Source organism: Nannospalax galili, unplaced genomic scaffold, assembly GCF_000622305.1.
Source record: "Nannospalax galili isolate Female #2095 unplaced genomic scaffold, S.galili_v1.0 scaffold72, whole genome shotgun sequence".
Lineage (NCBI taxonomy): Eukaryota > Metazoa > Chordata > Mammalia > Rodentia > Spalacidae > Nannospalax > Nannospalax galili.
The window spans coordinates 2,632,256-2,648,912 of NW_008336933.1; the positions used below are offsets into that span (position 1 = coordinate 2,632,256).

General features: G+C 41.1%; 1 long non-coding RNA gene across 1 annotated transcript in view; it reads left to right on the forward strand.

Moving 5' to 3' along the window:
• The first annotated feature begins 992 nt into the window (after positions 1 to 992).
• LOC115070112 overlaps positions 993 to 16,657 on the forward strand; it is a 28,583-nt gene continuing 12,918 nt past the window's right edge. Inside the window, exon 1 of the long non-coding RNA XR_003849303.1 lies at positions 993 to 1,075. This is a non-coding gene — a long non-coding RNA (uncharacterized LOC115070112). The remainder of the gene's footprint in view (positions 1,076 to 16,657) is intronic.

The window sequence follows — 16,657 nt, forward strand, 5'->3', positions numbered from 1 at the left end:
ACACCTAACACAGTGTTTATTTAGTAAATTCTAGGTACTCAACACATATTTGTCAAATACTTGAATGAGATCAGCATCTCCCAAGGACAGCAAGTGCATTCCAGCTGAGAAGCGAGAGAGAACAGCTGCGTAAAGGGACTCAAGTTTAGCAATGTTCTCAGGGAGGGGTAGGATTCCACACAACTGATGGGGGCAAGGGAACTGGGTAAAGTCTTCGAGTAAGGAACAATGTTGAACCTGGAGGCAGAGACCCAGAGCATTTTCAGAAGGCAGAATGGTTGGCGTGCAAGCATCTGTGAGCTTAGAGAATGGCTGAGGTGGGTAGATCAGGGTCAGTTGGTCAGGAGGGAAGAGATGTGACCAGAGATGAATGCACAGAACACTGGGAGGCCTCATCTCCTCTGGGCCTGGCACAGTGATTCTGTGCCCCTCCCTGCCTTAACTTTAACCTTAAGAAATAAGAGCAACATACCAAAAAAAAAAAAAAAACCCACCTGATTTCCTTTGTCATATTCCTGTAATCCAAAATTTAACCTAAAAAAAAAAAAAAAAAAAACAAAAAAAAAAAAAAAAACCCACCTGATTTCCTTTGTACTTTTCCAAGTGAGTCATAGGACTGTGATAGTCACAGCTAATTTTAATGTAAAGATATGAATCAGAAGAATAATTCTCATAAATTTCAAGCGGTTTCTCTTAATAAAAAATACAGAGAGCGGAGGGGAGGGAGAGAACCGAGGACTGACAACTGACAAATTTGGGAGCACCAAATGAAGAGAAGTCTTTCTCTAAAACACTCCCTTACCAACTAAACCAACACAAACAGACATTCTTACTGAAGTGACCCTATCCAAATTGAACTTCTACTGTGGAGGAGGACTTTGAAGTTAAACATCATATTCCCAAGTCCAGATGACCTTTGTCACAGGCCATTATCAGTGTTTGAGGCCTATCATTCTTCTCAGAATGATTCTTCCTCCTCCAGGGTATCTACAGCCCCTGTTCCCCCAAGGAGAGAGCATGGAAGCTTCTAAATCTCATTGTGTTGCTGGTGCCTGCCTTCCCATGATGCCCTCAGGTACATATCAAATTAGTAAGCTTTTCTCCTGTGTCTACTGCCAGTTAATTTCTAGGTCTCAAATATCAATTCTCCCTGGGGAAAAGAGAGAGTCCTTTGGTTCCTGTATGTAAAAGGTAACAGTGGCCTAGACTCTACTATTTCTCTGAGCAGGCTGTGTACACTGAGCTGAGTCTTCTCTTTCCACCTCTATGGAACTAAGTGGTCATCAGCACACTTCCACAGTCTGAAAGATAGTTTTTAAAATGTCAGGGAAAAAAATAGGTCAGAAAAAATGGTAAAAGGGAAAATCAAAACTCGTAAGATTAGATTTCTCTGTAAGGTTGTTTCAGGAAGTAATTTATACTACAGACAGAAGTGATAACGTCTCTGTAATTAGGGTTCATGCTCATGTTGCAATAATAGTCTTCATCTTTATTGTGGAGTGAATGGCCGTTTCCACCCCTCACTATGCTATTAGTTGTTCTATTAGTTACTTTCCTAGTGGCTATGACAAGACACCTGACAAGAAGCAAGTTAAGGAAGAAAGGGTTTGTTTTGGCTCACGGTTCCAGGGAATACACTCCATCTTGGTGAGGGAAATCATGGCAGGAAGAACTGGAGGCTGCTGGTCCCATTCAATCTACAGTTGGGAAGCAGAGAGAGATAAATATCCACCTGTGTGCTCAGCTTGCTTTCTCCTTTTTATTCCAGGACCCCAAGCCATGGAATGGTGCTGCCTACATTTAAGGTGGGCCTTCTCTGTCTAGAAACTCCCTCACAGACACGCCAGAGGCTTGTCTCCTGGTTGATTTTAGATCCTGTTAAGTTGACAGTCGGTGCCAACCAGTGCAAGTGCGCATCCCTGTGACTAGTTCTTCATCAAGTTCTCTTACTCAGGGCGAGCTGGGACCTCTCAGAGGATGGGAATGGATTCACTTATACAGAACATTACTTGACACAGAACAAGAGTTCAAGGAGCTATTTCCCAAATAGGACAAGAGAGGGACTTTGAAATGCAGTTTCCTGGGGAGGGAGGAGGGTGACCCCATGAGCTGCAGAAGAGAAGATAGACTTGCTCAGTATCTCTCAGACAACTGTGAGAACAAATGTGTGCACACAAACACTCCCCCCACACACACCACCTTCCAAAAATTAAGTATCATCTTTTGACATTACATGCTGTATTTCAACATTAAGGAATCAGCATATTTTCTTAATATATCCTAATGTATGCCATAGTGACATAATTCTCTTCCATAACATTGATCCTTTTTGCATTAGTGAACTCTTTCTATACCACCTAGTAACACTAGTTACTGTGTGGTAGGCTACAGGCCATCCTAGGCTCCTAGACTCCTGGTAAAGAAACTTGAAGTCAGTCAGGACCATTGGTCAGAGAGGACCACACAAAGCCAGAGGCTGTTTTCAGTGTGTTGTGCATGTCGTTTCCCTGAGGAAGAACCATAGAGAATTTCTGTGCATTAGAGGAAGAAGTCAGGATTTATGAGCTTCCTGTGTGATAGCCCCCCACATTCCTCATTTTGCTAGAGATGAGAGCAGTGGGCAGAGTGGTGTGGAGGGCACGGACTTACTCTGCTTTTCCATGTACAATGACAAACCTCCAATTATAACAACAGGATAGCAGACACATGTCACAGAGGTTAGAGAAAGCAGAATGCAGGCCATTACTAAATGCTTTGGAAAGAATTCTCCAAAACCCAGGACTGGACCCAGAAGACTGAGCAAAATTGGGGTGTGGGGAATGAGGACATTCTTAGCATTCCTGCGTAAAACAGCAGCAAAGGCCAGGCTGGGAAGTCAGTGGGGGTGTCAGGAGACCAGAAGTCCCAAGGGGAGAAGTCAGGACACAGGAGCAGTTCAAAGGCATCGTGGGTACACATGCTGTACCTGTGTGTAGAAGTGGGTACAGACATACACACACACACACACACACACCTGTTTGAACAACCTTTATTTGCACATACTGTCTCTGAAATGGTTTTAGCCTGTTTCCTTAATCTGAAAACCATTGCCTGAGTATTAGGAATGATAATAATATCTCTCATGCTGAAAAGTGTGAACAACTTAAAAGAGGTGTTCATATCTAAACCTTTAAGACATGGCAAGTCACTCCCTTGAAGCCCTCCACTTACACTGACTTCTTGAGTTGTGAGGAATGCCTATCACTTCAACTTTACAGTTGCATTTTTAAAATACCATTTACTTAAAATACCTGTTAAAACATTCCTTCATTACTTGAAAAAGCTGATAAGATTCTCGACCTGACACTACTTGCTTCCAGAAGTAGCTTCTTCCAGAACACCTAGGGAGAAGAGCAAGGGCGACCTGGCATCTCTTTTTCAGAAGCCAGGGGACTGGGCCAGGTGACAGCCAGCTGTTTCTATTCTGAATCTGCTGTCACCTCCTTAGAACTTCCTGCTCTGCCCACAAAAAGGAAAAGCACCACTCAGCGAGCCAGCTACAGGGGACTCAGCCAACACTTTTTTCTTCTGTTTGTTGAATGCTACATACTGTGGGGTATCATGAATGTGTCCTGTCTTTCTCAGAACCTGCCCCAGTAGAGGACTGTGATACAAACCTTGAAGCCCATGTGTAGGGATCAAGATATTCTTAAAGACTGTGTTCATATTTACTGACACCTACTTAGCATGTTCCTGTTGCTCCGAGGCCCTGGCATCCATGTCCATGCCAAAGTCTTTGCTGCTGAATGTTGAAGAAACCTTTCTTAGCTCTAAGCCTTCAATCTCATGATTGAAGAGACGGTTCTGAGTTTTAGCTTTCCCTGTAGAGAAACGCTGGGATAGTAAAGCATTTTTCAAACAACCCTCTTGAACGCCCAATATAAGCTGGGACCTATAATCTGCTGACAACATCCCTTAAACCTCTATCAATCTGTAAGATAGCTATTACTACTTTATTTCAGACTAATGAACCTGAAAATCAGAGAAGTTGAGCAACTCAAGATCTTATAGTTAATAAACTACCTCAATTTTCATCTAGGTTTTGCTAACTCAACTTCTTTTAAAAAATTATTTATTTTTATTTTATGTGTATGAGTGTTTTGCCTGCATGTATGTAAGTGAACTGTGTGCGTGCAATACCATCCGAGGCCAGAACAGGGCATCAGATCTCCTGGAACTAGTGTAATGAATGTTTTTAGCCACCAGGTCGATGCTGGGAAATGAAATTGGGTCCTCTGCAAGAGTAGTCAGCGTTCTTAACTGCTGAGCCATCTCCCCAGGCCCTCCACTTCACTTCTTAAAGGGAGGTGTGATTCTTCTGCGTCAGTTCATTCTTTCTTCCAATGAATATTTAATGAGCTTCTATTAAATGTATGTTCTCTGGAAACACAACTGTAAATAAAACAGGTTATGGTTTTCATAAAGGTCATGTACAGGTTGCTAGAGAGAAAATTCAAAAATATATAATGTATTATGTGGTTTGTTTTCTGTTACTATAACAACATGTTTGCCCTAATTCACTTTTAGAGAAAAAAAGCTTCATTTTGTGTCATGGTTTCAGAAGTTGTAGCCCATGATCAAGTAGACTTGTGACTTTTAGGTCTCTGGTCAGTGTGTCAGATGCCAATGACAGGGAGCAAGTAACAGAGCAAATTGCTCACCTCATGGACAGGAAGCAAAAGTGGAAGCCATAATACACTTCAAGAGCATATTTCCAGTGATCTAAAAACCTCCCATGAGGCTCCACCCCCAAATAGCCACCTCAGCACCAAGCTTTAAACATGTGGGCCTTGAGGAATATTAAACATCCATATTATAGCGAGTGCTATGGGAAAAATTTAACCATGACACTAGGAAGCAAGAGTGAGGGGTGGGGCATTATGATTTACAAGGGAATGATGCATTTCTGATGACAGGACATAAAAATGCTTCCTGTCATGTCAAGAACAATTTGCAAACTCCTGGAAGTTGTCACAGACAGCTGTCATGACAATACAATGCTCCCCCAGCCAGCATAAGAGGATTCCTTGCCAAATAGGTGTTTCAGCTTGTGGGAAAACTCTATCAAAATAGGAATGTTACAACACAGATGGACTGAATGAGATGTGGCAGTGATTTGACCCCACAAGCTGTAATTATTCCTACCTTGATTAGAAATCAGCCCCTACCTCCTACCCCTTTCTTTCTTCACAACGAGTCTTTGAAAACTGATTCCCACCAATCTGGAAACCATTTGGTGATTCCCAGGAGGAAAGAGCTATGTACCAGTGTGATTATTGGTGGTGTTTTCATTAAGTATGACATGGCTGGAAATTACTGGGAAAAACCACTACAAATGAACAAATGAGTTTCAAAAGATGTGACAAATTAGCATGTCTAAAGATTGGCCACAAAATCAGGAGGTTGATGAGCTATCAATATGTCTAAGCTGTATAAACAGGCACTGTTGTAGGCTAGTGCGATCCAGTGATCTAGAGAGAAGGTGGTCCCATCCTTTAGAAAATAAGTGATTTAATAATAGAACAATGGCCTTTGGGAGGATTGTGTTTCCCAGAAGTAACAAGGTTTGTTAATACTTAAATTGATAGAGGATGGGGAGTTCTTGCTTCTAAACAGTTCTAACAGAAAGAAAGGAAAGCTAAGAAGAGCTCTCCATATATGACAATACTGTAATCATAAGCGCAACACACAGTAAAACAGCTTTGAGGTTATCTAAAATCTGTTCTGTGCGTCTTAACTCCTTGGTGGTATGATTGGGACAGAAATGCCAATTAGATCCAGAGTGGTAATGGAAACGATCAAATTTACTATTGTTTTATGCAAGTCCTAATGTGACACCATCGAACAGAGAAGCCAGTGTTCAGTACTATGTGGACATTGAACATTTGAAATATGACTGCTCCTAATTCAAAAGTGCTCCAAGGAAGGATGAATCAGATTTCACAGAGAATTAGTACAAAATAATTTAAAATATGTTAACAGTTTTCATCATTTTGAAATGGCAACATGTAGACACTATCTGATGAAATAAAGTAGACTATTAGAGTTACTTTTATCAGCTTTATTTCATTTTATTAGTATAACGGTTAGAAAATTTGAAAATGCACACATCTCATGCTATATTTCCATTTTTTCTTTATTTTATTTAGTATTCTCTCTCGTTTTTTTTTTTTGAGCCAGGGTCTTCCTGTAGCCCCAGCATGTCCTGAAACTTACTATGTGGACCAGAATGGCTTCAGTCTCACAGAGGTCCACCTGCCTCTGCCTCCTGAGTGCTGGGTTTAAAGGTGTACGCCATCACACCCAGCTCCATTTTTTCCTTTATAAAGCTTAAGAAATATAAATAAAGCGTTTTTTAGTCTAAAATCTGTTTTTTCTAAGGACTCCTATGCCTGGTATATTTTGGTTTTGAAGGAATGTCTTTTTCTACCCTTCCTCTCTGTTTTATGTTCTTGAAAGTGAAATGATTCTCTTGTAGGCTGCGAGTATTTCAGTCTATTTTCATTTTTTTCATCTGTTTAACCACTTTATGTGTTTTGATTGGGACACTTAGTTGATTTACATGCAAGGTAATTTTAATAGGGCAGGTTCACCCACAGCCATTATAGCCTTATACTATTCTGACTCTAACCGGTAAAGTATTCTCAGTTTAATTGTGGGTATACTTTTTGCCAGTGAGTTTTACACTGCCAGGGACTTTTCTGTTTCTATTTAACATCCTTTCCTTTTCCTTGAAGAAGCCCCTTTAGTATTTCTTCTAAGCAAGGTCTTGTGGTGATGAACTCCCTCAGCTTTTGTCTGTCTGGCAAAATCCTTGTTTCTTTACATCTGAAGAACAGTTTGTGGTACAGTATTCCTTTTTTATTGAGTTTTTTATTGTATTTAGAGTCTCTCTCATAGCCACATCTTCCCTTACCAGTCCCCATCAAATGTGCTCTAACATATATAATATATATCATATATAATTATGTTGTATATTATGGGAGTTACCATTATAGATTGATAGATAGATAGATAGATAGATAGATAGATAGATAGATAGATAGAGGCCACTGTTGTACCAGTATAATTGTACCGGTACCAATAATATACATATATATAATATATATATTATATATATATATATGTCTAATTGTACCTCCAAATATCAGTCAGTGTTGGTTCATCCATTAGACCCTGGTTAACCTACTAAGAGTCACAGTCACTAAGAGAATGAGACTGACTTTCCACCTCCCAACAGCCATCTGTTGCCAATAGTTCCTCAGGTGGGTTGGGGTTTCTTACCCACTTCCCCACAGCTATGCTAGGATTTTGTCTGCTTTGAGCTTGCATGGGACTTGTGCATGTTATCACAATTGCTGTGAGTTCATATGAGTAACTGCCCAGCTGTCTAAAAGACTCTATTTCCTTTTGGTCACCCACCAGCCCTGACTCTCACAATCTTTCCACCCTCTCTTCTGCAGTGATCCCTGAGCCTTGGGAGACAGACGTTTGATATAGGTGACCTATTCAGGAATAAGCACTCTGCAGCCTCTTGTTCTCTGCACTGTGGCCAGTTATGGGTTTCTATATTAATCACCATCTGCTGCATGAGGAAGCCTCTCTGGTGAGAGTTGAAAGATGCATTAATCTATGAGTATAACAATAAGTCATTAGGAGTCAGTTTAATGCTCTATCTATTTAGTAGAAAACTAGTATTAGGTCATCCCTATGCCCTGTGACCCATCTATCCTCAGGTTCCTAAGCCTGATATCAATGCCAGGTATGGGCTCTGTCCTATGAAGGGGACCTTAAATTCAATTAGAAAGTGGTCCATAACTTCCATAATATACAGGCCACTATTGTACCAGTGGGCATACTTTGCCAGGCCAATTGTTGCTGTGGCTTGCAGGATTCACAGCTAGGTAAGGCTGATGATATACTTTCTTTTCCAGTAGCATACATAGCACCTTCATGCTAGCTATGAAAGCTAGCCAGTAGAGAAGAGGCTTTTAAGTCAATACCACCTTGATTTCTCTGTTTGTTCTACAGTTCATATATGTAGTGTCTTCAGCAATAGGGTCTTACATGCACAGCATTCTTGATTGGCAGGATACTCCCCACATTGCCTCCCTGCCCTATTCAGCATCTCGAATATATCATTTTAGTCTCTTTTACTGAGAAATCTGTCCATAGTTTTATTACAGTTCCCTTATGTGTTATTCATGTAAGTTTGACTAGAGACACTTGTCCTTTCTGTACCTGGGTATTTATCTTTCCAAGGATTTGGAGATCTTTGTGCAATTATCTTTAAATAAATGTTCTATCTCTGTATCTCTTCCTTCCCCTTCTTGAACTCCTGTAACTCAAATATTTGCTATTCTGATTCTACCCCATAAATCTCATAAGCTTCACCCAGTCCTTTTCCTTCCTTTCTGTGTTTCTATACACAGTTAATAACTTGTCTCTATCTCATGGATTCCTTTTGCTTGATCAATTCTCTGCTTGACATTCTCTGCTACATTTTTTTTATTTCATTCATTGTGCTTTAAAGCTATAAAGTATTTACTTGATGTGTGTGTGTGTGTACACGCACACATGTGCAGTGTCTCACACATGGTAAACATATGCTGGAACACTTAGCTACATCCCTAGCCCTATCTGATTTTTTTTAACTGAAAAAAACTTTATCGAGAAATTCATACATGCATTTAAAGGGTTTTGATCAAATCCACACCCACTCCTTCACTTCCAGCACCTCCCATATCTTCCCATCACTTTTTTCTGACAACTTTGTATTCTTTCTTCTTTCTTCTTTCTTCTTTCTTCTTTCTTCTTTCTCCTTCCTTCCTTCCTTCCTTCCTTCCTTCCTTTCTTTCTTTCTTTCTTTCTTTCTTTCTTTCATGGGGCTTTTCGCTGCTCTAACATTCCCCTTCTGAAGAGGTACTCTTTCTTTCATGGGGCTTTTTGCTATTCTAACACTCCCCCCTCTGATCTGATTTTTTAAAAGTAATATTTTTACTGATTCTTTGAGAATTTTATATGATATATTTTGAGCATATTCAAACGTCCTCCCGCAGGGGCTAGAGAGATGGATTAGCAATTAAGAGTACTTGCTCTTACAGAGAAACTGGGTTCAGTTCCCAGAACCCACATAGCAGGTAACAACCACCCACAACTCCAGTTCCAGGGGATCTGATGGCCTTTTCTGGACTCCACAGTCATTGCACACAGACGATGCACAGATAAGCCTGCAGGCAGAATACTCATATACATAAAATATAGAAACATCTTTAAAAACAAAGAAACAAAACAAAACCTCCTCCCACATCCCCTCTCAGATCCACCCCAGCTTCCCTTCCCCACCTCTTTGCATTTGACTTTTTCCTACTTTACACTTTGTTTTGTTTTAAAAATAGCTTAACTCTCAGTGGTACTTTTTGCCTTGGTCATTTATGGTCTTCTAATATTGTTGACTTGCTTATCTGCATTTTCTAGAATTTTGCTGAACTTCCTTAAAACTATTATTATGTATTCTTTGTTACGGATCTCTACATTTCTTTAGAATGGTGTGCTTTGTTTGAGGGTGAGGACATATCCGTGACTGCTCTTGGTCCTTGTGATTGGGTACTGTCTGCCTGTCTGCCTGCTAGAAGCAGGGACTTACTCCAATATCTGTAGAGTAACTGCCTCTTGAGACAGTTTTTCACCAGTCAGCATGGTCACTGTTTGGATAAGCCAGGCTAACAGCCATGGTTCACAATCACACTTCTTGGCCAAGTCCTCAGACAGGCTGACCTGATGCCTGAAACTGTGGAATTGGGTAGGGAGCATCTGAATTTACCACAATGGTCCTGTCATTTGATCAGTGGGAGTGGATGTGGACTTGATACTTGTGTCTACAGACTTGAGCCTGTGGTCTCATGGGGTTGACTGATGCCTGAGTCCACAGGAACTGAATTGGTGTTGGGCAGGCTTTAGTCATGAGTGCTTGGGTGCTGCTACTTAGGTGCTAGATCAGAGCTGGTGCCTCGGTCCGCTAGACTTATGTCCATAAAAGCTGGTCTTGTGCTAGGACCCTGAGGTCATGTGAGTAGACAGTGATCCTAGGTGTGTGGGGACTGTATCTAGGAGTACCGGCCTGATAATTGAGGCCAGGGACATCAATTTGAGGCTGGTATAGTCCTGAGCCAGATCATCCTTTCCTCTAGTTAATCTGGAGTCCAGGACTATCCTGGCAGTGAACATGTCTGGAATATATGTCCACAGGTCTAGCTTGGAGACTTGATATGAAGGTTTCAATCTAATGATTAAGGCTTAGGATTCCAACCTTGTACTGAAACATGCATGAAGCTAGGGATCACAGGGGTTAGGCTTCTTCTAGGGGCTGCTAGGCTAATATTGTCCTTAGGAGAGCCTGGAGACCATCTATGACGACTGCCCTGGCTCTGGGATAGGTTCAAAGCCCAAGGCCATTGTGGCTACCAGCATTAGGATTGGTCTAGAGGCTAGAGCTGCTGGGTTTGGCCTGGTGGTGGAGCAGAGCCAGAGACTGAATCTATTAGAACTGGTACTTGTGTTATAAAATCTGGTTTGCCATGGGAGTGGACTTGGAGGCTCAGTCCTTAGATACCAGCCTGGAATCTGATATTGTAGCTTGGCTTTTACTGGGCCAACCCTCAAAGTCACGTGCTCATCTTCCACTTTCTTTGAGTGAAGGGCATGTCTTTATGCCATGTTATGTAGGGTTAGGGGAAGAGAATGACACAGATAATGCAAAACTGTCCTTCCTACCCGTTCCAATGTGTCCATATTTCTGTGCTTCAAAAAGGTGTTACAGCGCACTGGATGCTTTAGCTCTTGTGAAGGTATTTTCATGTATGGATAGTTGCTCAGACTGATGCTACTGTGGGAGAAAGAAGCAGTGTGATACCCTGTTCCGACCTCTCAATAAGAAAAGTTTGAATTCAGCTAGTCTCAAACACTTTTAAAATTCTTTACTTATTTTTATTTTGTGTAGAAGCATTTTACCTGCACGTGCATAAGTGCACCCATGCATGCAATGCTTGTGGAGACCAGAAGAGGGTGTTGGAGCCCCTGGAACTGGAGTTAAGGATGGTTGCTGGGAACTGAACTTAGGTCCTCTGCAAGAGCAGCCAGTGCTCTTAACCCAGTAATTAATAAACAGGGGCAATCTCTCTGGCCCCTGGAAGAGTTTTTAAAGCAATGTGGAAGTTAGATTTAAGTTAGACTAATTGCAAGGAGGCATCAGATTACATTAGTAAATAAATAAATGCTTTGGATATCTTCTCATTAGAACAAGAACAGTAACAGAAAAATATAAGGAAGGAAGGAAAGTGATCTAAGCAGATTCAAATCAAGATGACCAGGTACATGGATCAGCTACATGGATCAGAAAGGCAAAGCAATTAGTTATCTACAAGGAACCATTCAGTGTTGTGTAGCAGATCTACATCATTGTGCAACATCACCACAATCCAATTATAGAGCATTTTTATTACCCCCAAAAGAAACTATGCAATCCTCAACAATTACAGGGCTGGTAGTCACTTCCTAGAGGTCATTAGATAAAACACTGATCTCTTATCTGCACATATGTAGTAACAAAAACGTTCCCCATAAGTCCAGATCCAACTGGCTTTACTGGCCAATTCGAGCAAACACTGGGAAATAATATCGGTCCTTTATTAACTTCCCAAATACAACAGAAGAGCATTTATTCTGAGAGGCTAGATTTATCTAATATCAAACCAGACAAAAATATCTCAAGGAAACTATTTGCAAACTCTGTGATGTGAAGCAAAAATTTGCCCTACTCAGTCTCAAGAATCACATTTGCAACCAGCAGCAGGGATGTCACAAGGAACAGGCAATAGACACAAACATCTAAGATCTCTTATCAGGAGCAGTTTTAGTTTGCCCAGATGCTGGCAGATATGGAATGCCCATGAGAAGTATCCAGAAAAGGGGGATAGATGCAGAGTCCTTAATACAACATATACAATTCCATTCTAGTTCAGAGAAACAGTGCATCAAAATCGAGCCATTTCTCTCCTTTTAAGGAGTTAATACTGGTTTGCAGAGTGAGAGTAAGGCCACCTATGTGCACTGTGAAATTCAATAAAGCCAGGATTTATTCATTTCTACCAGCATAAAATCTTTCTTCGTTATCACCTCCACCAACCCAGGATCCTGAACTCTTCACGGCTCCATGTCAACATCTCTGAGAACTAGGCTGACTCAATAGGTAAAAGGGATTGCCACCAAGACTGACCACCTGAGTTTGACTTCAGGACCCACAAGGTGGAAGAAGAGAACTGACAGCAGGAAGTTGTCTCCTGACAGCCACACATACACCCTGGCATGTATGTCCCCATCCCACAATAAATAAACGCAATACAAAATGTTTAAGTAGTTATATTTACTAAGAATCTACTTTAATTGCAACACCAAATTCCATGCCACTGGAAACAGAAAGACTTCTATAAGAACTCTGAGAATTCCCGTGAGCATTTGCTCCTTGTTCAGGCTGCACATCAAAGAGGTTCTGTGAGCAGAATAAACAGGAGACATGGAGGAAACACATCTGCATCCGGGTCAAGCTGACCAGAAAAAGCAAGCTTGTCTTTCCTTTCAAAGACACGCACACATATTATGTGTACATATATATATACTTTGTATACACTATTGTTGATGCATAAAATATGCATCACAAAGATACTTTAAAATGTCAACAGTTAAAGACTCAGAAACATATTCAAACAATTTAAACTCCTGTTAATTTTCATGACAAGGGACTTTTAAGCAGACCTTTATAATCCTTTGATGACTTAGAAGACTTTTCTTGTATCTGATAAGCAGTCACTTTGAGTCACTCGTATTTGGTGCTATAATCACTGGGGAATGCGTAGCTAGGCCTCTAAAAGCCCCATTTGCCTCATTTGCTCCTGAGATTAAGAGCATCCAAGAGGCAGGTATTGTGTTTGCTTTGGGACCATGCAGTCTAATTCCCATCGTCACCATCTGGACTAATTCCATTTTAAGACTAGCTAGGTGAGGCCTGCTAATCTCTGGCCGATCTTTTATCACAGGGTCAGATCTCTGTAACAACCAGCAGCTTAATCCTCCTCCCCTCCTAACACCATATAAAGTGTTGGTCCTTGACATTTTCATAAAAAAAAAAAAAAAAAAAAACAACATTAGAGAATTGTAGCATAGGAAATCTGATGAATCACAGGGGTGGACTCATGGGTTAAAAATGGGGAGGACTGAAATGCTAACTGAATGGTGGAAAGACCTATTTCTCCTAATGTCTTCAGGTCATAAAAGCAGAGCTAAGAGCTCACGCTAAGGCAGAAATGTAGAAAAGCTGACAGAAGAGCTTTCCACAGAGGAATGCTCCCAAGACGGCACTTGGAGTCTGCTCATTTTGTTTTATGACACAATAAAAAACGAGAATGGAGACTTCTTTCTTCCAAAAGGATCAGGCCAAAACCTGTGGCATGTGCCTTGAACTCATTCACAGAGGAACCGACATAGTTTAGAGCAGAGTTGTCTAAAAATAACTTGTTTCATCAGTTCTGGGACATTTTTTCAGTCTTTTGCCAAGAATCCAGTTAATGTATGTGGCTTTTTTTTTTTTTTTTTTTTTTTTCAGGCAATTTTATGGGGTCTCTCTATCTTTTACTCTTTTATAAAGAAAATCATACTGCCAAGTGTGTATGAAAAATAATGGTGAGAAGTAAGATGCTAATGCTCCTAATGCAATTACTTAATTCCCTTAGACCCAGGACGTTTATGAAGATAAATTAATTGAGCTGAGCTACTCCTGAAGTTCTCCTCTTTCTCTCTCTGCAGCTCCTATCGTGGCTTACTCTGCAGAGAGCTGAGGCCTCACTGCCTCTGTGAGCCTCGCAGTGTAGAGGCAAGGAGGGGACCTGCAAACCAGGAGACTGGTGCTTCAACCTTGCTCAGAGTTTCTGCAGAAGCTACAAAGAAATAATTCAAGTAAAGATAGAGGCCTACAGAGATGGCTGAGCATTTAAGAGCACTGGCTGCTCTTGCAGAGGACCCAGGTTCAGTTCCTAGCACCCACATGGTAGCTAACAACCAGTCTTTAACTCCAGTTCCAGGGGATCAGATGCCCCCTTTCTGGCCTCTGTGGGCATTGCATGCATGGGTGCACCTATATACATGCAGGCAAAACACTCATATACATTAAATAAAAATAAATAAAGTGAAGGTGGCCTATCTTTTGGGGGACACCTATATGTAAAAATAATAACAAAACCATACAAAATATATTAAGGAATTAGATGTTCATGAACTTTCAACAGAGTAGACTTCAAAGACCATTTCTCTCTTTCTTCTCTTTTCTTTCTTTCTTTCTTTCTTTCTTTCTTTCTTTCTTTCTTTTTTTCTTTCTTTCAAAACAGGGTCTCTCTGGAGTTCCACTTGGCCTGAAACTCACTATATGGACCAGGCTGGGCTTGCTTTCACAGAGATCCACCTGACTCTGCCTCCTGAGTACTGGGATTAAAGGTATGAGCCACCATGTCCAGCTGTTTTCTTTTTTCTAAGCTGGGTCACTTTTGGCTGAGCCTCTAGCCTCCTGGAAGCTTCTAATTATACCTTAAATCAAGATTACCATACTTTATAAATCAACATTTCAGAATACATCTGTTCAATTGTTCATTTAGGAAGTATTATTAACCTAACAAAATCCCCAACATCATTAGCTATGGATCCCAATACTACAATAGCCTAGACAAACAACTTGCTCGTAACATTTTATTTTTTTTTTATTTTTTTTTTACTATTTATGAGAGTTATTTTTACATTTAAAATTTTTGTTATTTTTTTCAGAATTTCATACATGAATATTGTATTTTTATTATTTCCAGCCTTCCCAGGCTCCTTCAACTCCTCCCACACCCCGCCCACTCCCTCATAATGTCTTGTCCTCCTCTTTGATTATTATTGCTATGTACATACATACATACATGTATAAATATGCATGCATATAATGCTCTGAGTCTATTTAGTAGTACTCACGTGCACATGTGTTTAGGGCTTCCCAGTGGGATTAGATAACATCAGGGAGCTAGTCTCTGGAGAAAACTGATTCTCCCTCTCTCAGCATCCATTGGTTGCCTGTAGCTCTTCATTTTGAGATTGGACCCTTTGAAATTTTCCCCTTTCAAATTTGCATGCTAACTGGTTTTGTCATCATGCAGATCTTGTTAGGCTACCATACTGTGGAGAGTTCATGGGTGCTTCCGTATTGTGTTTACAATGCATTAAGCTGGCCGCTTGTCCCTCTGGCTCTTACAATTTTTTCACCCCCTCTTCTGCAATGTTCCCCGATCCTCAGGTGTAGAGGTCGCATTGTAGACGTGTCACTTAGGGTTGGGCACCTTACAGTCACTTATTCTCTGCATTTGACTAGTTATGGAACTTAGTCTCCATCTATTGCAAGACAAAGCTTCATTGATGAATGGTGAGAAGTACACGGGTCTGTAAATATAAGAATACGAATTCAGAAAATAGTAAGAAATTACTTTGTTCTAAGCATGTGACAAAAGCAGGGCCTTCTCTAGGGTCTATGACCACTTCAGTCACGTGTACTTGGCTGTGTTTACAGAACCTTGCATGGATTCTCTCCTACTAAGCAGGCCTTAAGTCCAGTTAGACAGCTGTTGATTACCCCTAAGACAAAAGTGCCTCTATTGCACCAGTAGACATTATTTTCTGGGCTACTCATTGTTGTGGTTTATAGATTTTACAGTTGACTAGAATCATTGGTTGGTTTCCTCCTTGGCAGCTTGCATAGCACCTTCTGATACTATGATGAGAGCTGGTCTTCAGGGAGGAGCTTCCAGCTCAGTTCCAGCTCAGTTGCTCCAAGTCCTGTGTCCAGAGTATGTGGTGTTGTCCTGGTTTGTTCTTCATTGCTATGACAAAATACTCTGACCAATACCAACTTGGGGAGGAAAGGGTTTATTTGTCTTACATCTCCCAGGTTGCACGCAGTTCATCAGGGAGCCCAAGGTAGGAACTCAGGCAGGAACCTGGAGGCAGGAGCTGGAGCACAGGCCATGGAGGAACACTGCTTACAGGCTTGCTCCCTTGGCTCCTGCTCAGCCTGCTTTCTTATGCAACACAGGCCCACCTGCCCAGGGTGGCACCACCCACAGTGGGCTGGGCCCTCCACATCACTCATCAAGAAGATGCCCTTCAGACATGGCCACAGGCCAGTCCAATAGAGGCAATTCCCTGATTGAGGCTCCCTCAACCCAGGTGTGTCAAGTTGACACTAAAGCTATCCAGCACAATTGACCCCTTGTCAACTTGACACACAAACACATCACTATTAAACCATAAGCTTTCCAATTCTTGTCCCCAAGCTATGATGTTAACATTAATATCACAACATAAGACAGTACAACCTTAAAAACCCCACAGTCCTTAAAAAAATCCAACACTTAAAAGTCCATAGTCTCTTTTAAAAGTCTCAACTGTGGGTGGCTTCTGTAAAATCCAAAACCAGTACCATCTTATTTCAAAGGGAAGAATCGGGCACACCTAAGCAAAACCAAAGTCCAGCAAAGTAGCTCAA